This window comes from Amia ocellicauda, chromosome 15 (genome assembly GCF_036373705.1).
Source record: "Amia ocellicauda isolate fAmiCal2 chromosome 15, fAmiCal2.hap1, whole genome shotgun sequence".
NCBI lineage: Eukaryota > Metazoa > Chordata > Actinopteri > Amiiformes > Amiidae > Amia > Amia ocellicauda.
In genome coordinates, this window is record NC_089864.1 from 22613853 (window position 1) to 22638321 (window position 24469).

The following is a 24469-nucleotide window of genomic DNA, read 5'->3' on the forward strand; positions in this document are numbered from 1 at the left end:
GATTTCACCTGCGAATGCAGAATTGTAAAGGACCAATGTTTTCCTTCAGATATACAGTAATTACATTTCAGCTACTAGCATGAACAGCTTTTCGTTTAGCTCTGAATCTGGCAAGGGGGCAGCTTGTTTGTCTTGAAGATAAATTCAAACTTGTTTTTTAATGGCAGTCAAATAAGAAAATGTATAGCCTCTGCTAAAATGTATAAATAAATAAGACCTTTCATTAGAATATTTTACCTAGTTAATGTTTGTGTAAAAGGGAAACCAACATATTTTACTCTTAATTTATCAAGAAGAGCATTCTATTCATTTGTACCAATTTTATTTTGAGAAGTGCCAATAACACAGCCCTGAACTATACCCTAAGTGGTAAGCCCTACACAAGTGTTTTTGAATTTTTTAAATGCTGTCCACAATGTGTGTTTTTCCCCTTCATATGCAATTTGTGAGATTTAGCTTCAGTTACGTTTAATGTCTTTCTTTGAAACTGACACGGCAAACTATAAACTTCAGCTTTCCTTTTTTTTTTCAGTTGTAAAATTGGTTCATATCTTGTTGCTACGAAATCCATCACAGATGTCAGATAAGACCTTTCTAATCTCCTTGTAAAACTTCCTGGAGTCTGTGTTGGTATTCAGGTTTAAAGATCCAGTGTGTCACACAGCCCTACCTGAACAATGAATTCCTTAGATGAAATGTCTTGGATCTGCATGCAAGAAATTGACTACTTGAGACTTAACATTATCGACTGGTATGGACATGTGCAACGTATTGTGCTAATCTGTCTTTCTCATGCATTTTTTTTTTTTCTGATGCTGAAAAAGAGAGGCAAGTAAGGTATTTATGAAAAGGGGGCATTTAACCTTCAAGGCTTTTGCCCAACCATAAGATAAATTAGTCTGGAACATAAAATATATAAGAAATGAAAGTACAGCAGACCAAACAGTAAGCACAAGGTCTTGGTGAGTCGTCGAGAGTTCAAGTGGCTTTGTTTCATAAACCTGTAGATGATACAAAAATAACCACCCACGTTATTGCAGTAAAGGAAATGCAAGAAGACAGTTTTGAAGACAGCAGACTAATGTTTCAAAGTGCTTTACCTAAAGGCATCAGGAATTTGCATTATAAACATTCACATAGGTTATGGAGAATGTGAAGAAGTAATTTATGAAAAAGTTGAAACTGATTACATGAATTTGTCATCTATATAAAAAGGCCAAAAGAATATTTTACACCACACGGTTTAAGTCTGATTTAATAATACTAACCTTATATAGTACACTAATAAGAGATCTCCTGACTTATGTTCGCTGATGGTTACCAAATTTATATTACAACCCTGGAAATAAGTCCAGAGTAATTTCTCGTCTCTGAGGAATGTTATACAGAGATTACAGGAACAAGACATCTTGGATAAAGTTTAACTTGACAGGATTTGATTCAAGTATTCAAAATCCCCAAAGGTATTAATCGTGTAATCCTCCAGCTAAATGGTGAAACAAGGACCCAGTTGAAAAGTGGAAAGTAAGAGCTGGTGCAATTCATATAACAGGCCCTTCTTTACACACACAGTTGTGGGTGTTTGTAACATAAAACCCAGCCATGTGGCTAATCCTTCAAGATGTAAGGGGATGACATTCAGGCATATAAAAGCGCTCCTAACATCCAATTTGACCTATGACAGGTAACCTTTTCTTGTTCTGAGATGGACCATATTGTATTCCAGCATTGCTTCTGCTATCCCTTTTATTTTAATAAACCTTCTTATTTTTGCCTGTTTTGGGTGTATTAAATAGAACTGCTTGTGATCCTGGTATGCATCATAAATTCCAATTGTTTTTTAAGACCTGGTATTTTAAGACTCGCCCGATTCAGATTTACTGTGCTTCCCAAGGATGGAAATGAACTGCCAAAAACGGATACTTTGCAAGAAAAATATTTGATTCATTGCTCAATTGCTGCCTTTCCTTTCCTTGAGCATGCACTTTTTTCTGTCCCCATTTCAATACGTATATTTATAGTTCCTAGCTAAATGTGTATAATGGTACTACCAACGGAGTTTACAGACATCTGCTTTCAATTGAATGAAGCACTAATGTCTTCTCTGAGTGATGGTGCTGTTAGGGCTATTACATTGCCCTTTGAGAAGCTTTGCTGGCTAGTTCAAGCAAGGCCAATAGTCTGCTGGTGTGATAAAGAACTGCACAGGGCAATGTAAAGGGTTAATGCTATTCTGCCATAATAAATGAAGAATTGTTATAATTAATGTCTTCTGCAGAGTAAACTTTGACAGCAAGTCAAATAATTATGTAAATATGATATTCACGGCATGTAGTTTTGCAGCTTTGGCAGATTCCAGAAACTCCAAGAGTCTATATATTAGGTTAATTGGTTACCAAGTTGCTCATAAATGTAAGACCTGTTCATAATTACCTGTATATTTCTCCTTTTCTAAAAGCCCTGACTGACAATTTGCTAGCAGCCACTGTGAACAGAATTATCTTGCTAAGCTTTGATGGCCATAAGGTGACAGTCCCAGAATTCCTCAGCCGTAGAGTTCAACATTTTGTTACTTCAGCTGTTGTTGAATTTGATGATGAGGGGAAGTGTGGATCGTGGAATCTTGCACAATCGCTAAAGCTTGGACAGTCCTCATGCTCTGGTAAATCCCTGCCTCTGCACTTGAAGTTTTGTTGTCTGCAAAATATATTTCTGCTCAGCCTGTGGTTTGGTTCCCCTCAGTCCCGGCTGCTCTACTGCAAAACGCCAGCTCATTCTGAGTAGACATTTTGGTCACTAGGACACCTAAAGGACAAACAGTGGCCGGGAGCCAGTCTGTCTGCAAGGCGCCTGATTCATCGACACGTACGGTGACAGATGCAAATCCCTGCATGACTGCCGGTCACGTTGGGTTCAGCAATGTGCTGCCCCAGTAGATAGCATCTAAATATTATGAAAGGTTGCCTGGAAAAGGCCAGAATACTCAAGTTTGAGTTATGGCTGTCATTAAAAAAGGAGCTCTGATACATGACATTAAAAATTTCGCCGTAAGCCCCTTGACGTTGTAGTCTCCCACGATCGTGAAAATCGACACCACCTACGGCTCCCATTCCTGTGGCATTCACTGAAACGCTTGTCCTGCCCGTCTACGGAAAAGCGTCCGCTGCTCAGTCCAGCCTGGCACCCCTTTAATCCTCCGGGCATGAGGCATCTGCCCTTAACACAACTTAGCATTACCATTTTAAACTCTGTTGCTAATAAAGCCATCAAATTGAAGAAAATCCAGACATTTCAATTCATCAGAAAGCTGTCGGCACACAATAAATACAAATAAAGCAAATTATCCGGAAAATGCCGTATACATGTGTTCACGGTTCAGTCAAAGCCCCTTTTCCCAATACAGATTTACAGACGCTTCCCAAGAGTGCATCTGCTTTTAAAGATTTTCAAGAACTGCTTTGTTTGTTAATTTAAAAGCAAAGCTCTCTGCACTCTCGGCTTAGGAGTGATGAGAATGGAGACAATCTGCTTTTCTTGAAGCGCTTTGTGGTGAGGAATTGGGTGATGCATATGGAACGCAGGGTATAATCGAAAATGTGACCCTGCCGAGTTCTTGGGTGCAGGAAAACATGTTGGACCCGAGGCTCATTGAAGCATGAAATCCTTACGGTTCGGTTTAATGGCTTTAATTGATGCTGTGACCTTAGTGAATAAAGGTCTGCACTCTATTCCTATTCCACTTCAGCCGTGTATTATTGAAGTACAACTCGGGGCCCAGAACTAGGACTGACTCTCTCAATTAAGCCTTCCCAGCTCACACCTCCAGGTACTACACCTGTCTGACAGTAGACTTCCACGTTTGAAATCACTCATCACTCATTGCCGACTTCCCTCGACCAAATCGCATCATGATGTTAGGCTGGGGATTTGCTGCAGAGCATGTAATAAAAGAGCAGCCTTGACAAAGAGGTAGTATGTATGATATAAACAAGCATACTTGGACAGCTCCATAGCCTGAGCTTGCGCATTATGAAGGGCCTAACAAAGACACTAACCTGTATAATACATGTGCAGGAGTGTAGTGGAGAACTGACAGTGTGTGACAGGAGTTTGATGCATCCTAACCCAATAAAAACACATTGTGCAGCCCCTGGTGTCTCTGCTAACCTGCTGGGACTCCTGGATCATAAGTTAGTGATGCATGAGGTTGACTTTTTCTGAGCGAATATGGAATACGTAAGACATCTAATCATTTGCCTCTTCTTGCACAGTTGATCCAGAATCTGTACACTTCTAAAAGTCCTCCCCCCGTGCTGGAGATCAGACGGACACAGAACAGCAATTTAATGCCCTCTGGTTAGTTGGGGAAGCGCATCCATGTAATATAAAAACCAGACACCCACAGACTAAAGTAGTGAGAGGCAGCCGTTTACAACATTTGGTTCGTTAGTCATGAGTCTCTGCAGTAGCTGCTTATAGCTGGCAAGTAGATAATTTTCTGTCTTATTGCTTTCCCATGTGTGGATTTATTCTCCCAATATGGATAACCGTTTTCCCCACTTTGTTATATACTGATACCACAGACTGTATTGAAGTTGGTTTACTTTCCTCTGCAGCACAGCTTGTGTTTTGTGTTTCAGCTCCTAGTTTTCGGTCTGTTTTTCCTCTGCCTCTTTAATCGGTAGAATTTAACAAAATTGCTCAGCAAATTCAATTTCAAGCCCTCTGAGACACCAGAGCGTTTCAACACTCATAAATTCAGTGGCGCTGATGCGTTTGCCTCTGAGAACATTTGACAAATTAGCGTGAAAGATAAAATCACTATACTTCAGCAAAATCGCTGTTTGGGATTAAGTTCCAGATTGCATTTATAAGCATCCCAACCCCCTAGACTGCTCTTGCATGTGTCCGTAGAGGTTCTGCGCCAAAACTGACGTGCCACTAAATTCTCGATTCATCCCGTGCCCCTGCCGGAGTGTGATGTCATGCCTTACCAACGTGGCAGTGGATTATCCTGGGGTTATCGGGGCTGACCGTTCATCCTGGAATTATTCCGCACTTGTTGCCTCTCCACAATGGCAGCCCACGTCTGTATTTAATTGGAGCGTTGCACATTGCTCAATGTGGAGTTTCACAGCTGTGCCTTTCTCTTGGACATCGAAGCAAATCTGTAATGAGTGGAACAAACATGAAGCCACTGGAGAATTTAAGAAAAAAGGCGAATAAGCAGTCGAGGCATGGCAAATCACAAAGGACATTCCTCCTCGAGAAAGACCTAATAACTCAGGTCTTATTTGTTGGCTAAACACGGATGAACACATTCATCCGCTTTCCACTGGTTGCTTGCCAAAACCCATCACATCGCATGAAGCTAGGACCCCCAAATTCTGGATGAATGGTTTTCTCCACAACCTGAGGTGTTAATCTGCTGAAGAGAACTGGAAAAGTCCAGTGGGGGAGCACTCTCCGAACCTTTGCGTTTGCAGTGTCAGGTGGTAACGGTTTTGAGGGATATAATGCATGCCACTGCAAGACACATAAAACAATACAATAAAGTTGGGAGGTGTGAAATCATTAAACGAAACGCATTTAAAACATCTTGTTTGGCGCCCCAACGACCCAGAAACGATGTACCCAACCTAGAAAGAGTTTCCTCTGACAATTACATCAGTGGTAGCAAAGCTGGGATGTAAATGAAAGAAAAGAACAGTTTGTGTTTCTGTCCATTCTATATTCAAAAGCCACTCAAATGCGTTTAATGTGCAGAAACATGCGTTTGGCTCAGTCTCCTTGTTTTCTGGGGTTCTAGCTAGCTCAGATTTGCGGTTTATCCGAGGGACCGTGGCGACGGCATATTCCCATTGTAAATTAGAATAGAAACCTGCAAGGCCTGACCTATGAGGGCTCGGCAGTAAAGTGATCCTGATAACATCCAAAAGGAAACCTTCTGCTGTGTGCATTCCCCTTATTACAGATGTCACGCCGTGATAAACATCTAACACACGCTGATGGGGATTATGCCCTTCAGAAAATACACTTGAAATGATAGATCAGTCTGCGCTCCTTGAGTTTACGTCGTACCCCAGCTGCACTTATGCATACGTGTGTTCCTGTGGATTGTTCTGGACTAATTCGATCTCTCTGATAAAAGGATTTACGTTTTTAAAGTTCAGTTGAAGAAGTCAGAGTCTATCTTGAGAAACTGGCATACAGGACCTCACGATTCAACAATACACACTCTTTAACATATTAGTAAAGATAAGATTGATTTCTTTGAAAATGCCACTTTCTTTGAAAAAGTGAAGAACTAGTTAATTACTGTGGAGAATGATTAAAATGAAATAAAATGCAGAGACTGTAATAGCCCTACAAAGCACTTCTCTCTTGATAGTCCACTTCACCACATAAAGCATTTTCTTTGACTTTCATCAGGATCAAAACTAAAGAATGAATGAATTGTGGCCAAAAAAGAAAGACACCTTCCAATTCCCAAGCATCGCCTCAAGACTTCACAAATCATTTGTTTCCACTTCACACCCTTTTAAAAAAAGAAGCCCTTTAAAGGGTTCAAGACACCAACTTAAGCCAATCGTACGATTGAGCATATATTATGGATGCACACTTTAGGGTTTTACTTCACTTACCACCATTTACTGTAACAAACCTAATCCTGGATAACTGAAAGCCTTTGAAAGATGCATAATTGCAATGACAGTAGTTTGACAACGTGTACATATTCATATTCTGTCTGTGCTATTGTTTGCCTAATTGTTTAAATTATTTCTTCCTATAGAGGGCTATATGAACATAGTTTTAGCATGCATTAGATACTTCATACACACATTTAAGTATCTGTGGATTCATTGTTGTCTTTAAACACAAACCAATTAAAAAAATATAACAATGGAAATGAACGGTATATTAACCACTGCCAAAGCAACAGTTTTGATTACTTTTCTTTCTTAGATTGTGTCATTTGCTCTATGTTCTATCATTTTGGGTGCTTCTCGCACAATTTGGAGTACAATATACTTTTGCGTTGGCAGACACGGAATCACTAAAAAGTAAAAAATCTTAATTGCCACTGCTATACATAACGTAGATGCGATTTTTCCCTAATGTAGAGTTTTTTTAGGCACTCTGTACAGTGTTTGTTTAGGTGAAGTCCTTTATAGCATCTCACACACATTCAAAAAGCTATGGGACCTGACTGGAATACTTTGAGTCACACCTTTAGCTAAATGACTGCAGCCTGCTCTAAAGACAGATTGGTAAGGTTTCCAAAATATGTTTAGAACCGGTGAAATAGCACAGGGAAGTGATTTACAAAGCAAGGAAGCTTCCCTTGGCAGTGAAAAATAAATGATGTGACAAAAAGCAGAAATCAACTTGATACCATGACAGTATGGCTGGGTAGGCAGAGTGGGAGAAAAAATTTAAGTAATAGTAACTAGAAGACATTGAACTCTGGTTTAATCTTGCCTTTTTTTTAAGGTTTTTCAGTTTCTTAATTGAATCTATGAGAAAGTTGTTAATTTGTCATCGTTGTTGCTCTGTGCTTAATGGACTAGGGCTGATCAAAGAAAAAGAAAAGGCATCTCATTACCAAGCAAGCCACAACACACTCCCTTTTTTATTTATTTATGATTATTTTTATATCAGTTAAAACATGGACATTTCTACATGGGTGTGCTTGTGTGTTAACAGATGGGCAATGTTGCAAAAATGCTTGAACTTATTTAGCTATTAATACATATAACAATACTAAATATAACAACTTAATGATGGTTGATTGCAGCTTTGAAGAAAACTTTGCTGACATGAAAAGCCAAGTTTAAAGAAATTGAAAGGCTATTAAGAAGAACAATTCAAAACCCACACCATAATTAATCAATGTCCACTTCAGTAAATCTGCAGTTTTGCACAGCATTTGAAGAAGCATAATTCTGATATTCTTACTTTTCCATTTGCTCATTATTTCTGTAGCGTTTCCAGGCCTGTTGCATTTAGAAAGTATGGAAATCTGGGTTACATTTGATTTGAAATATTTGTGTATTTGCTTGCATTTTTGTTGCAGAGGGATACGTTTTAATAATACATACAAAACACTTTTAAAAAACATTTAAATACTTCTTTTAAGAAGTTCTGTACAATATGATGGAAGCAGAGCCATTACAAATGGAACGTGTTCGAAAGAGAAGGAGAAACCAATGAGCCCCAATCATCATCAACGCTGCTTATTTGCAGCTCTGCCTGATGTATATGAAGACAATACAGCATTATTACTGTTGAGACCAAAATACTTCAGTGGGAGTGCGTCTATTTCTGTAAAGTGTTACATGCCACATAACTACCAAAAAGGGAATGTCTGTTGTATTCTGAACTTCAGAATATGTTGAGATCTTGAAGCCCCAAGTGAGTTCGATGTTTCAGAAAATGCTGATTTGATTTTAGATTTTCTATGGCACTCTTCTGTCTGTAACACAGAGCACGCAAGTTGCTCAACACAAGTTCTCTGTGTTACAGACATAGTGACATAGAAATCAATCTAAACTGAATAACCCTCCAACAGAAGTCATACACTTGATATACGTTTCCTACTGCTGAGTCTGGATATTTTCACATTCAACATTCCTATCTGAGATGCTTGGTCCAATTAATCAACCTGAACCAAGTTTTACAAAGTCTAAACCCACCAACTATGTACAGTGTGACCGGTGGTCTTCTGGTGCGAGATTGTGATGGCTGTTAGCGGAGAAGCATATTTTTGCTATGCTGTAATGCACTTAGCTTGCTCTCCTAGGGCTCCGGTTGAGAATAAGGAGAACAGGCAGTTTGGGGAGAATAAGAGCGCAGCTGTCAAGGATTTGCGTGTTTTGAGGTCTGGAATGGCTCTGATGGAGCTGGATTAAGAGTCGAACATGCCAGAGTTTGCTCCTCGGTCCCAAAGATCCTGCAGGAGAGGAGATGGGCGCCAGCAGCGGTGAGAATTTGCAGAAAGGCGGCGTGCTGTAGGATCTGTGGGCTGTCATGTTATATGGGAATAGGCAGATGAACGGGGACAGCTGTCAGTCCTCTTTGCCCACCAGAGGGGGGGAGAACCTCACGTTTGTTCATATCTGCCCTCCTTTCCTCCTGACGTCTGCCAAGGTGAAAATTATAATCAACAGGCAATTACAGACCTCATCCAGGGCACATATATAGACATTGATTTTTCATTTTGATCTGATAGGCCCATAAGAGCAAAATCTGAGACCCAATGAATGCTTCAGAAGGCAGCGATCAATGAGTTTATATTTCACCTTCTTCTAAATCTGCAGTTTACTTGGTAATCGCATCAGGCTGTTCCCATTCTGACAAAGTTTTTATTATTATGGTCCTCGTATTACTGAAGATGGAAAAGATAAAGCTCCTTTCAAAGAACTGTAACTTTAGTTGTGCTGTTTTAGTCCGCACAGAATTTGCAGTAGCAGTTTGCCCTTCTTTCTGGGCCTGGTGCTCCATGCCAGAGCCACAGCTGGATACGATACGCTTCAGAGGCAGCTGCTGTCCTTCAGTGAGTCTTAAGGGGGTAATGAGCCCAGATCAAGACACATGACACAGGCTAAAGCTGGGCTTTTCAACACCTGTGCTTTCTGATTATAAAAAGGCTTCTTTCTACACCAAGGCGTCCCTGCAACCTCGTCTCTCTGTCGCTTCCCTTTTCGTTTTAAGGAGCTTGCACGTCACACACGCAACATGAAGGTCATCTCGCCCTCATTTGACTTTTGCAGCCCAAGGGGTTTATTTAGAAAGGACTACGTCACATTCGGCAAATGGTGTCAAAGTCAGTGGTGCCATATATAGTCAAGATCCCGTTGAATTATCATTTATTTTCCAAAATGGACATCTTGTATAATTTACTAATGCTTTTTGTGTGGTGTAAATGAGCTGCTCTCATCGCGGCGCTCGGGACAAGAGCTTGGATGGGAGACGGTTAAAATAATACTGTCTCAATAATTGTGTCCTAGACCAAATTGAGCCAGGCTTGTTTATAGTAGGTTCTTCACAGGTGATTGAATGGGGAATGAGATTTAGTTAGAGATGTCTTCGGATGGATGCTAACACTTTCCAGTGCTTTTGAAAGTGCTGTACATTAGAGACATCCTGTAGTAAACATTGCAAATCATCGGTGTGACTAAGTCATGGGAAGATTTCCATAACAGTTCCTTAAGTACGTGGAGCCTGTCTTCCATTCCTGCAGGTTTTATTTATAGGTAGGAAGTCAAAAGGTTATACTATGAGTTTTTAAATTAGTTCTAGAAACTAACCAGATACTTTGGGTGTGTCATGAAAAGTGATTTTGACAGCTTAATATATTTACAGAGATGCTTGTATTGATGAAATATGTTTTTTAATCTTTAACAAAATACATATTATTATTATTATTTGGATACTGGTTTGGTTCTTTGGTTATTTTATGATGTCTTAGCAATTGAATTTATTCATTTTTTATGCTATAATTCTTTTCAGAAATATACAAAAAAAGTACTACATTTATAACTGTTGGAAATGAAGAGTCTTTTAAGCTGAAACAAATTGATTTTAAAAGCAATAAAGAGAGAAAGAAAGGAAGATGAGAACATGTTAGATGTTCAAGAAAATCTGAACTCTGACAAAAGGATTGCTGCTTTTTTAGTACCTAGTTTCTTTAGTCAGACACGGTAGATTTGTCTGAAAAGAAAGTCACTAGAGTAATTCACATGATTTCAAACAGGATAACCTTGAAGTAAAAGTTTAATGCTTTGCTGTCAACAGCAAATTAAGCGGGCCACGTCCTGGATACCCTCACTTGCATTCTAATTTAAAATGTGAACACATCAACATTATAAAACCGCAGAAAACCAGCAAAGAGAGATGTCTGATTTAAAGTGAAATCAGCTGTCCATGCAATCTAAACTTCTCTTGTGTTTTTGTGATAAAAATAATACTGATTTGAACAAGACAACCTGTTTCAATTATTCAGTCTGATTAAATAAGGTGTGTGTTTACCTCTACCACTGTTAATTATTTAGCTAGTTATTTAGTCTTTATGATTAATGTATCAGAAATATCCACCACTGAAATACTGGAGATCAATTAGGACTCTCTATATGGGCTTTTCGATTATGGTCAAAGTATCTATTGGACCCACTTAGTGCTGTGAGGTCAAGGTCAGTCGAAAACTGCTTCTGATTTTTTGATGTTTGTTTCCAGCTGGATCACCCGTAAGCTACATTATTATATCCTCTTGGTGAATAATAGAGGTTTTCTTGACATTTGTTGTTGAGTGCAGTGTTACAAATGTTAATATTTCCATTTGTGAGGGAAACATCTTCCATTAATTGGTGTACTGTAGAGCACGGTGGTGTCTCAAGATATTTAATTTGTATTTGTAGATTTGAACTATTTCTATGCATTAATTAATGTAATCTTATTTTCCAGGCTCAGCAGCTCACTGGTCTGTGACAGAGCTGGACATACGGTCCCTGAACTGACTTGTTAAAAAAAGGTAAGACAATTTCCGACAGATGCAATGACAATGAACTGAGAGAATGAAGCCGTTTATGCACCATGATTTTAGCCAATATCTTCATGATAACTAAAGATGAGGATATCGTAAGGTTTTTCTTTTCTTCAGGAGATTTCAGCACTGAAACTACTTGCTGTAGCGAAATCTATAGCTCCATCCTGTATTTGATAGCCTTGTTAACCTGTTACATTACAAAGAGTTGCAAAACTCTTGGGGGGGTTAATTGAATTCTCCAAAGGATTACAAGAACTCACTTGAAGTTTGCAAGGCAGTAGCACTCTCCTGTTTTGTTTCCAATTCATGGAACCAAGTCGTTGATAACCTCTTCACCTCCTGTCATGGCGGACGTCCACATCAAAGAGAAGTTATGTCAAGAGAGAAGCTGAATTTAGCGCAACCCTGGACCCCCAACTAACTGTACAGCATTGGTGAAGCTTCAATTTAGTTTTATCTGCAGATAAAGAGATCTAGGGTGTCAGTTCCATAAGACCACAGTAATACGGTGGATGAGCAGGTCAAGGTTTGTGCCTCATGCAGTCCGAGTCCCCTGTGGAGTCGAGCCCTGGGCGGGAGTGGGGGCAGGAGGAGGAATAATCCATAGCGGGCAGATGCACTTCAGCTGGCTGATCATTCAGACACATTGACGGAGCAGGTCACTAAAATATCAGAAAGCCTGCTGGGAGACGCTGGCCTCTTGACCACAGGAATGCAGGGCAGCTAGAGATAGGGTGTCAGGAGGTCAGGAGTAATTGAAAACGTACTCCTGCAAAGAATACCAAAGAAGGACGGTGCCGGCTCCTGGGTGGCTTTCTACAGAGATCACGGGGGGGGGGGGGAGTATGGGTGGGGGATCACCTGTCTTCTGTAACTGTAGCAATTTTGATGATTTGCACTTGTATCTCCAATGCTAAAACACTTGGAAACAAACAGAGGGCCCCCGGAGGGATGGCACAGTTCTGTTTAATTAGGTATTGATTGACTTTGTTTGATAACCAGATATCTGCTGCCATAGAGTCAGTTCGGCCTTAGCTGTTACATCTCAACTGAATGACTGAACAAGAGCGTAAAACATGGGGTAAAACACGGTGACAGAGCTGGTGTGCTTGAGTCTTAATCTAAACCACTGGGCCACCTGCCTTTCTCCTTAGGTTGCGTTCTGACCTCTCCATTACTAACTCAAGTCACAACCCCTGTAGTTAGATTTAAAGTTGTTATGGCAACAGGTATGTCCGTGTAATTACTTGCATCTGCTTTCTTTTCATGTCTTTGTTTTTGTCTTGCGTACTGTTTCACATGTCCTGTGAGTTCAGTTTTAATTGATGTACATGTGTTGAGATGTCTATTTCGTAGTAGAACCATGTCAACTAAAAGACACCAGTTTGGCTCTGAAGCATCAATTCCGTTATTGTGTGTATTGAAGTGACAGTTAAGAGCCAAAAGAATCCCACACAGAACACACAGCAAGTACAACAGAACAGAGTATTTCTACGTGCCATTTGCAATTCTTAAATTAAAAACTGAGCTCAGTGCCAGTGTTCTTGGGTAACTGAAGTATTTGACATGCTAAATGCATTTGCAGTTGAATGGTGTCTGCCTCAATTATGAGCTAGTCATGTTATAGACCCTTTTTTTCCCCAGTGCAGGCTGGAGGGCAAGTTTTTATAACAGGCATTCGTGCTTCTTGTCCAGCAAAACTAAGCTTAAGCAGTAATCATCAGCGCTATCCACAACAGGTACGTTTTTCTCAGGATATTAACGTCAAATGTATTAACTTCAGGGATTTGGCAGACATCTACCCAATTTTAATAATAAATCATGTGGGGGGGAAAAGCAACTGTTTATTTTTTATTTGTTTGTTTTAATTGAGCCCGCCCCTGACAAATCTCAAACTAAAACTGTAGAGACATTCAAGTATAGTGAAAGATAGATATCTATTTATTTTAATTTATTTTTGAAATGTGACCGATTGGTTATATTTTAAGTGATTATTATTATAAAGTGACTTTACATAGGGGAGGGGGGTTCTTGTTCATTTAAGGAACTACAGCCACTAAAATACAATGTCTTGAATGAACAAACCACAATCCACTATGTCAACAATATGAGAGAGTGCAACCACTGCTTTTGTAAGAGTATCACCGCTTTTGTAATACTCTTTTGATATATAGTAGTAATTCAAAATTGCCCATACTTTGCACAATTCTTATATTTTAGTTCAGAATAGTATGAGAGAGAATACCAACCAAGGGGGCGATCCCAGGAAATGCCATGAGATTCATTTTAAAGCTATATACCTTCAGTAAGGGACCTTTCTTTGTTATAAACCTCTCACTGATACAGCATCATATAAATACACTGAAATTATATTTCCTGTGCTGTCTCCATAGTGCAGATGTCAACACCACAGTAATTGAATGCCTTTCTTCAGCCATAAGCAAACAGTTCCTTCCTGTTGACATGTGAAGATGTCAAGTAAACAAGGCCGATCTCCTAACCCCTCGGTCCCGAGAGCTTTTCTCCTGCTGCACCAGGAGAAAAGAAACCTTTGTGAACAGAAAAAAAATAATAATAATAAAATATATGAGGTAGTGTTCAGGTGTGTGAGATAATTAATTGTTTTAGCAGCTGTAAGAAAACCATACATGTGATTGCAGCCCAGTGTGAAGGATCAATTTTTCAGTCATGCATTCTGTTCAAGCCACCACAGAGGGATCTGGAAACCCAACTGAGACCTTTCCCCACATGCTGTAAGATGTGATTTACACTTGCATTTAAATTAGTCAGAGATTGACATAATAGTCTGTCTTAATTGCACACACATACATCTGCTCCACAGATTTTCTATGGGATTAAGGTCTGGAGACTGGCTAGGCCACTCCAGGACCTTAATGTGCTTCTTCTTGAGCCACTCCTTTGTTGCCTTGGCTGTGTGTTTTGGGTCATTGTCATGCTGGAATACCCATCCACGACCCATTTTCAATGCCCTGGCTGAGGGAAGGAGGTTCTCACCCAAGATTTGACGGTACATGGCCCCGTCCATCGTCCCTTTGATGCGGTGCAGTTGTCCTGTCCCCTTAGCAGAAAAACACCCCCCAAAGCATAATGTTTCCACCTCCATGTTTGACGGTTGGGATGGTGTTCTTGGGGTCATTCCTCCTCCTCCAAACACGGCGAGTTGAGTTGATGCCAAAGAGCTCGATTTTGGTCTCATCTGACCACAACACTTTCACCCAGTTCTCCTCTGAATCATTCAGATGTTCATTGGCAAACTTCAGACGGGCCTGTACATGTGCTTTCTTGAGCAGGGGGACCTTGCGGGTGCTGCAGGATTTCAGTCCTTCACGGCATAGTGTGTTACCAATTGTTTTCTTGGTGACTATGGTCCCAGCTGCCTTGAGATCATTAACAAGATCCTCCTGTGTAGTTCTGGGCTGATTCCTCACCGTTCTCATGGTCATTGAATCTCCACGAGGTGAGATCTTGCATGGAGCCCCAGACCGAGGGAGACGGACAGTTATTTTGTGTTTCTTCCATTTGCGAATAATCGCACCAACTGTTGTCACCTTCTCACCAAGCTGCTTGGCGATGGTCTTGTAGCCCATTCCAGCCTTGTGTAGGTCTACAATCTTGTCCCTGACATCCTTGGACAGCTCTTTGGTCTTGGCCATGGTGGAGAGTTTGGAATCTGATTGATTGATTGCTTCTGTGGACAGGTGTCTTTTATACAGGTAATGAGCTGAGATTAGGAGCAGTCCCTTTAAGAGAGTGCTCCTAATCTCAGCTCGTTACCTGTATAAAAGACACCTGGGAGCCAGAAATCTTGCTGATTGATAGGGGATCAAATACTTATTTCCCTCATTAACATGCAAATCAATGTATAACTTTTTTGAAATGCGTTTTTTCTGGATTTTTTTGTTGTTATTCTGTCTCTCACTGTTAAAATACACCTACCATTAAAATTATAGACTGATCATTTCTTTGTCAGTGGGCAAACGTACAAAATCCGCAGGGGATCAAATACTTTTTTCCCTCACTGTATGTATAATTAAAGGCAGTTGGTTCTCCTCATCTTAATTCAGCTATTTTATATGTCTTTGACCTGAAAATGTGTTTGCTGAGGCAGCATTTGAGCACAAAAGCATGACATAATTACAACCGAAGCATCTATTTCCTCTTTTCTAATCACAGGCACAGGTTATGTTCTTCTCTTGCCCTCTTTCTGACCTACAATTTCTAAATTCCTCAAATGAATCCATTGAAGCAGTATCTCCCATTACAATATAGATCTATTTAATGAAAGGTGATTTCCCATCATTACACTGATTGAAATGACTCGGCTCAACAATAGCAGCTTGCTGAACAGAAGGTGGATATAATCAATTTTATCTAAGAATATATTTGTGTGTGGAAGGTTTGCATATGACTACAGCAAGCCTTTTAGGAGGAATAAAACTTCCAGAAATTATCCAGTTCTAAGTAGATACTGAGCAGAACTGAACCCTCTATGTCTTGTGAGATTTAGTTGGATTATGAGGGGGATTAGGGAGTCCTTATGGTGTGTTATCAGTATCCTCTGGAGTTGGAAATGTGCTGCTTGTGAGAATCTCCGGGCAGCACAAGACACCTCGCTGTTCTTGCTGAGATAACTACCAACTGCGTTCCTTCAAAGATGGATCTTGTCCTTTTTTTACCTCACAATTTTGGAAGACTACAATTTTGTTGTCTCCACACTCGAAACACCAGCCAGCCTTCAAGATTTTCACCTGTAGTGCACTCCTGCAAGTAACATCCTAGTAACCAGACTTTTCCTCTGTACATTGTACCTCTACATTTCATTCAAAACCACATGGGCCGCATGAACTGTTTGTATCGTTTATTCTCACTTGATCTCTTCTGCTGAGCTCCTGATCGGAAACTCGTATTTTCTATTGCTGTCAATGTCTAGCTGGTCGAGTCTCACAGGAGTTGTACAAAGACTGTAAAAGGTAACAAAGGGATGTTTATGAACTAATGAATGTCCAGTGGTACTTTTTTTTTCAGTCTCGAGTGTGTACCTTTTGTTTCCGATCCTGAAATGAGAAATACTTGACTTTCTTTATTTAAAAATAACAATTGAAAATAAATTACCAAGATGCAGAAGTCCTTAAATTGTTGGAGAAATCATCAGACATTCAATGGTAAAAGCAACTGAAATCTAAAGCGATCTACAAAGGAGGACACAAGGCTGATCCTCCCACAGTCTTCAGCCTAGCCATTAAGAAGAGGTCAGTGCCAAAGCAGCGAATTACATATTCAAGGAACATATCTGAAAGCTACCAAGGAACAAGGCTATGAATAATCCATTATGTTAAGAATATAAACTCCATTCTAATGCTGGCAGCCAAGAAAGGTATCTTAAGAACCATTTAAAGTGGTCGGTGGAGCTGATGTAAGTTAATTCCTACTGGGGAGTTAAACAAAGCAAGGTTTTCCTCCCGTGTGCTGGCGTTGTCAATCTAGAGATGCCTCCTGTTAATGACTTGGATTGTGTGAAAATTATATGTAACATTTAAGCTTTAGATTCAGGATTTATTGTCTTGTCTTGTTTTTTGTAGCATTTAAGTGTCCACTGAAAAGCACTAATGCAGACAGGTGACAAATTAAGGAAAAACCTGAATAAATTAATGGAGGAACATAATGCATGCAGATGCAGGTGTACTGCATGATACAATTAAGCAATTAACATCCTATCATGCTCTATGGCATTTATACAAATGCTGAAGAGGCCCAGTTGACCTCGATTTTGGATCAAGTTGGCAAGAGGAAAGGATCTAAGTGACTTTGAAAGAGGAGTCATTATTGGGGTACGAATGGCAGGAGCTTCAGTCACAAAGACGCTCAACTGTCTCGTTTTCCCGACAAGTGGGCGAGTGCATGTGTGGCGACACCAAGAGAACGGTACAGGCCTGACTGCTTGACCCCTAGAGTGAGGGGGTCCGGAGGCTCTGTTATGCTGTGGGGGGCATTTTCCTGCCATGTTTTGGGTCTGCTTGTCCCCTTATGGAAGGGTCACTGCAAATGATCACCTTTATCCTATGGTGAAACATTTATATCCTGATGACAGTGGTCTCTTCCAGGATGTGAATCATATGCTATGGCCTTCGCAGTCACCAGATCTCAACCCAGTTGAACACCTATGGGAGATTTTGGACTGACATGTTAGACAGCGCTCTCCACCACCATCATCAAAACCCCAAGTGAGGGAATATCTTTTGGAAGAATGGTGTTCATCCCTCCAGTAGAGTCCAGAGACTCGCAGAATCTGTGCCAAGAGCATTGAAGCTGTTCTGATGGTTCATGGTGGCCCTGAGATTATGTAAGCCAAACTATATTGGTTTTTCCTTTAATTTGTCACCCGTCTGTATGTACAGGTATAGAGAAATCAGCCTATTGTGTATCTTGTATAAATAAGATCCATACAAAAAGAGGAGCAACCCCATGAAACAGCCTCCTGGATGCCATGGGTTATTGTGTGTGTAGTGCTAAGCAGACTTTCTCTGTTAAATGAGACAGGACAGGAGCTCACTCCTTTGACCTCAAATTCAAAGGCATCAATGGTAATCACAGCTCTATTAAATTCCTCCAGTCCAATCACTGGGATTGCAGTTTATAAAATGGAAGATTGGCATGTGTCGGATCGATCAGATTGGACTCTTTCTCTGCAGTTTAAACCAGCCTGTTATTACTTGATTTCTTAGTAGACACCTTTATCCAGGGTGACTTACAATTGTTACAATATATCACATTAGTTTTTCATTTTACCTGGGCATTTACTGGAGCAATCTAGGTAAAGTCCCTTGCTCAAGGGTACAACAGCAGTGTCCTCCACCTGGGATTGAACCCACGACCCTCCCCTCCAGAGTCCAGAGCTTGTGAAGGAACGGTGAAATGCCCGTGGAATGAAGAAGGGTCTAGTCTGTAAATCGTCCGCGAAGTGGAGAGGGTTAGCATGTTAAAACTTCAACCTTAAACCATCATTGTTATTACCAAGGGATTTCTGGACTAATCAGACTTGTCAGTTGTATCATCGGCAGCCTATTGGAAAGCAGCGATCAGTAGTTTGATTTTAATATTAATTTCAAAGGCTTTAGATATTTCATGGCTTGGGTGCCGTCTACTTTCAGGTTTGTTAATTTAACAATACCTAAAGCACTCTAAATAAAGAACCGAACTTCAGTTTAAAATCAGAAGCAAGGGGTTTGCAATTTAATCAGTATAATGCCTTCTTATATGTAAATCAAGCAGTGACTTTTGCCAGGTTAGGTTTTTGATACCTTGATTCACTAGAGGAATATCAACACTACACCTTTGAAACGCACCGCTGGTTTTTTCATTATTGGTCTTCAAGCGGATGAAATGTGTGACTTCTTGAAGGTATTCGCTATTTCTCCTCACCAGCCTTTGTATAAAATGCAATGCCAAACACTTCAGGAAAGTGCTCGTGATTTATTGAGTTTCACAAATTACAAAGTCATTTTTATGTAAATATCATATGGTGCACACCTCGAAAACGACATCTTCCACAGCTATGGAAAGATTGATGGTTATAATATTATAGCATTTTCTAAGAAGGGAAGCCAAAAAGGCACGAAACGACAGCATGGGGGGGAAAGTTTCTTGACACAGATTTTTGAATTATGTTTCTTGGTTAGGCTCAAGGATGGCAGTTGGCAATGTGCGGAGTGCAGGCTCTGATTTGTGTGTTTGAACTAGTTGAGGTTGTTTGACTCTGTAAAATATGTTAAACATTTACAACACTTTACACTTTGTACATGCTTGAAGGACCTAAAATACTTGCATTTGGTGGTCCCAACTAGTTTACAACACCAACAATAAACACACACAGTATTTTATGTGGGATGGTAATGTATTTCTCGACATATCAAGCAAGGTCATATGCAGATTTTCACAGGGAATTAAGTGAAACCTGTAACCTTATATAATCAGAAACCATTTAACCTTTTTTTAATATGATGAAAGCCTTGCTTATTTTTGATTTTATGACCACTTTCTTCTAGGTCTTACTAAACTGCAGGCCCCTTCTTGCACAGTGTGTGAAAATGCAGTTTTGTGGTCTACCCAGTGAGCAAGAGTGATCTCACTTTCTCTTGATTCTCTGGAATGCTCTTATAGGCCCTGTAAAAGGATTTGGCATCTGCTTCATTTTTGTTCTGGCTGACACATTCATTTACCAATAAAACTTTCTAATTTCACTGCCTACTAAACAGGCTAAACGGGTCCATTAAGCCGCTACATTGGATGGTTTCAGAGTCCCCCACCTTTTACCTCCCATGTTCATTTTATAGGATGCAAGAAATGCTTTCACTCTAAGCCAAAGCTTGAGCCTTGAGTGTTTACTGTATTCGTTGCATTTATTACAGATTTATCTCAATCCAGTAAACAAGATAAAAGGGACAACTCTTTTATTCTTCTCTTTCTGAACTTTTTCTTTGTGATGTATGCAGATTATGCCATTATGATTTATGTTTTATTTCATTTGAATTAAAATTTACATTCAATTACCTACACAGGATCTTGATCAACTTTACATTTTGAAACGTACTCCAGTAGAGGGATTTAATTGATCACCTTCAAAGTATCACACACTTTTTTGCAATATTTTATACCAATTTGTTACCAATACCAACTACTGATGTATAATATAATTCTCCTGTCTTTCAGATATTGTCTTGACTTCTATTAAGCCAAACAATCTAATGAATATACAGTATCTATGCGTTCTTGTTGATGTTCTTTTAGTTTACTCACTAGTCTGACAGTTTAATTTGCATTGCTCTTTCTTCAAAAAATTAACTTCAGGAGTCTGTTAGCCTGCTGGAAATGACTCTTCCTCCTGGACAAATCTGATAAGAGAGCAATGGATGTCATTTTTATCGTCCTGTCATTGTGGGCCCATTAAACAAGATGTGCCTTATTTATTATGTACCTACATTTTTAAATGACAATCATTTGTCTCTCAGCAAATGCTTTTATACAATGTGATATCCATAGATGAAGGGAAAGCAGTGCATTAAAACTGGCTTCCCTTACATTTAGCCTTTATTTTTGATGAGGGTGGCTCTTTGGCTACCACGTGACTGCCTCTTAGTCTTCTACGTCTGAGTAACGTACAAGTACAATTACTAGGGCTAATTTCTTAATGACTTTTCATGTCTGGTAACAAACTTCACCTTGTTTCTTTGCTGTCAGATTGGAGTAATATTTACACTGCATATAGTAGTCCAAATGTATGTGTGTGTGTGTTGGGGGGGAGGGTTGTTGCATAATTAAATAAATAAATAAGCCGTTTATAAAATATCTACTTTGTTAATCGTCTATAGGTTAGTCGTCCCATTTCCTGTGATTTGGCTTTAATTTTTGTATGTCATGTCAGCAGCACGCTAGCTTAGCTTAGCCTTTCCTCATTCATTTTAATCAAAGTGCCATCCTTGCCTCCAGTAATCCCTGTCCTTCTCAGCACTTGTTTAATTTCTTAGTCATTTGTTGCTCCTCAGACCTTCACACCTCCTTCTGTGCACTGAAATAAAGTCATTAAGCCAGTATCGGTTGGGTAATTTTTACCACATTCATCTGCTTTCCATTTTCCCTTAAGAAGTTTTTTCTTGGGAACCTCAACTTCTCTCCTCGTGTACGGATGTGTCTGTATCCGCACAGTATCATACCACTTAACATTTATTGTGTTTTGATTGTGCAGAATTACCTGTAAAGGGGTTATTTGAATCACTCATTAACAGAAGGAAGATGGGCCTCTGTAAATCCTGATAAATTAAAAAGCCACCTTGCCTTCCCAAAGACGGATTTGTAGGCAGTAGGTTTGAAATTATTAGGTAGCTATACAGTAGATGAAGAATGACCTGGTTAGCAATCCCAATTGGTTAAAGATTTCTGCATGAGTAGGCAGCGATAAGCAATTAGAATGGTAGAAAAATCACCATCCTAGGAGCTGTGATGCTATAGTGAACAGAACCATGGAGTTTTTTGCACAGCGATTTATATTTGGTTTAGATTGTGTTATAAATTGTCCAATAATTAGAAGGTAAACTAGTGGAATGTACACTGTGTTGTATTTTTTATTTGTATGCTGTAAAGCAAAAGATGTATTTATGAAAATTAAACCTTGAAGAGAAGGGTATTCCTGTTCATTTACCAGCTCATCATTGGAATTTGCTATTCATTAATCACAGTAATGTTTTTGTTTGAGAACAGACGTATAACATTGCATTGTACATCTAGAAGCATCGCACCCTGAGTTTTTTAGATTTTAATCTGCTTTTGAAAATTCCCTGACGATTGTATGCCCATGGTTTGGAGATGGTTAATATGGGTTTCATGAATCTCCTAGGTATGAAGATCAGACAGTCCAGGTTCTATCAAAACCACGCTGACCTCACTAAGTCACAAGGTTCTGGATTTCTGGTTCTGAGAAGAAGAAAATGAAAATATTGCATCAGTGCCACCACAGGCATGGCAGTTGGCTTCTGTATAAATGTCCCTTTAAGTTATTAGATAGATTTCCAAAAGATGCTTGCATATAGGTCCCTAACTCCTGATCTCATGTGATGCGTCTTAATGTACTGGCAAACTAATGTTGGCAGCAGGTTTATTATGTAACTGCATCACCTGTCACAAGAGGTCCCTTAATCACCGCTAATGGCAGATGTTACACAGAGACCTATGAGCTAATTTGTAATAATGTTCTTTCCGACGTAACTAAAAGGAACGTTAATGTTGATGTCACTTCAGGTAAAACTAAAGGTCTTTGGGTCCAAATGAATTTGTCAAACGCTATCAGAGCATCAAGGCTAAAACGTTTACATTCTCTTGTTTTTTTTGTTTTCTTCCTCTTTCTCACTCTGTTCAAAGTTCTTCCTGAATCCCAACATGCCGTAAACACACGGCTGCAGATTCTCCATAACCCAGGGTGTGAAAAATTGAAATTTCTTGTCCTTATGTGCCCTAGAGCAATCTGTGCACCTGAACGCTCTGTAGAATCAGTGTAGCAGCACACACGGCCACGGCCAGATGAGAAGGTACTCAGCGGGAGATGAGGCCGTGAACATTCATCTTGCTCATGTAGGTAAAGAAGACTGGTGCTGCATTTCTACACCGCGATAATGCTAAAGAAACCCTTGTCAAATATGTCAATATCTATAGACATACTTGAGAGGGTGACCTATTCTTTGCATGGCAGATGTGTAAACAATGACTTGCTTATTGCATTACAGCGTAAGTTTTACCTAAGATCTTACTAAACAATTGAAGGACTGTAATCAAAGTCACTTTCTTTGAGACATGTTTGAAACTGATTGTTATTGTAAGACCACTGAACAAATTAAACTGGTTGGCTTTTGTTGATTGCCAATCTAGTATAGCGATTATTGCATTTCACTGCACAGTATTGTGTTTTTTTTTGTTTAAATATACACATCTGCATTGTATTAGCATGACCACAAATATCATAAACACTTCCAATGATGAAATGTCTCTTGTCTAATTATACAAATGTATACAAATGTCTAATGCTTCAGCAATGCTGAGTAGTAATTATTTGCACAATGTAATGAAAATGAATGGGTCCCTCTGATGGTGATGGATTGTATAGGTGGATGCTGTTGAGAGGGGTTTTTGTTTTGAAGTGGGGAGAGTTGTGTTTGAGGACTACCATGATTGCCAATCTGCATGTATTTTGTGATCTTGAACAGCTTTTACTATTTTTGAAAAGGCTGCAAACATCTATCAACTGACTTAAGCACCGTATCTCAAATCTAAAGCCGTAACTCAGAGATGCATAGATAATATCGGCATAGGACACCTTCTGTATTTTGTACCATTACTTTTCTCTCCTGTGATCTGCAACTATGCTTACAGTCACTAGATTTTATAACCTTGCCGTGTAAAAAAAATTGTATGGTTCAGCATGTTAAAGATTTCATATTCCATTTGAAACAATGTAAACTACACCGAATACGATACAGAACAACCACTTTAAAAGTGTGCGATTGATGTGAAACAGGCAGCGTGCGAATCTCAGTAGGTGGCACACATGTGCAGGAGTCTAGATTTGCTTGTAAGAAAGTGAAAACGAGTGGGAGAGTGATTGATGAGTTTCACAACCAATAAAATGATCTAGTACTCCCCCCCTCCCCGCCATCCTATCAAACCTTTGATATTAAACTGCAAATTATCTCAGCATTTGCGATACCAAATTCTTGGGTTGTGAGCGCCTGCAGCAAATAAAGCAGCTTCCTAAATTGACACTTTCTGCAATGTGTCAACCGATGTATTGAAATCGGGTCATTTAACATGGTTTATCGTATTCTCTTATTATAAATTGCCCTTGAAGGAGAGAGAAGGGCATGTGTAGGAAATTGCTGTCCTTATAGTACAGTGAGGGGAAAAAAGTATTTGATCCCCTGCTGAATTTGTACATTTGCCCACTGACAAAGAAATGATCAGTCTATAATTTTAATGGTAGTTGTATTTTAACAGTGAGAGACAGAATAACAACAAAAAAATCCAGAAAAACGCATTTCAAAAAAGTTATAAATTGATTTGCATGTTAATGAGTGAAATAAGTATTTGACCCCTTCGACTTAGTACTTGGTGGCAAAACCCTTGTTGGCAATCACAGAGGTCAGACGTTTCTTGCAGTTGGCCACCAGGTTTGCACACATCTCAGGAGGGATTTTGTCCCACTCCTCTTTGCAGATCCTCTCCAAGTCATTAAGGTTTCGAGGCTGACGTTTGGCAACTGGAACCTTCAGCTCCCTCCACAGATTTTCTATGGGATTAAGGTCTGGAGACTGGCTAGGCCACTCCAGGACCTTAATGTGCTTCTTCTTGAGCCACTCCTTTGTT

The 24469-nt window shown here is 39.6% G+C and overlaps 1 protein-coding gene across 2 annotated transcripts in view; it reads left to right on the forward strand.

Annotated features, from left to right (window-relative positions):
• Positions 1-24469, forward strand: part of tspan9a (tetraspanin 9a) — a 140987-nt gene that overhangs the window by 35442 nt on the left and 81076 nt on the right. For both annotated transcript variants that reach the window (XM_066724113.1, XM_066724112.1), the window contains one exon: positions 11464-11530. The gene's annotated coding sequence lies outside the window, so the exon portion shown is untranslated. The remainder of the gene's footprint in view (positions 1-11463; positions 11531-24469) is intronic.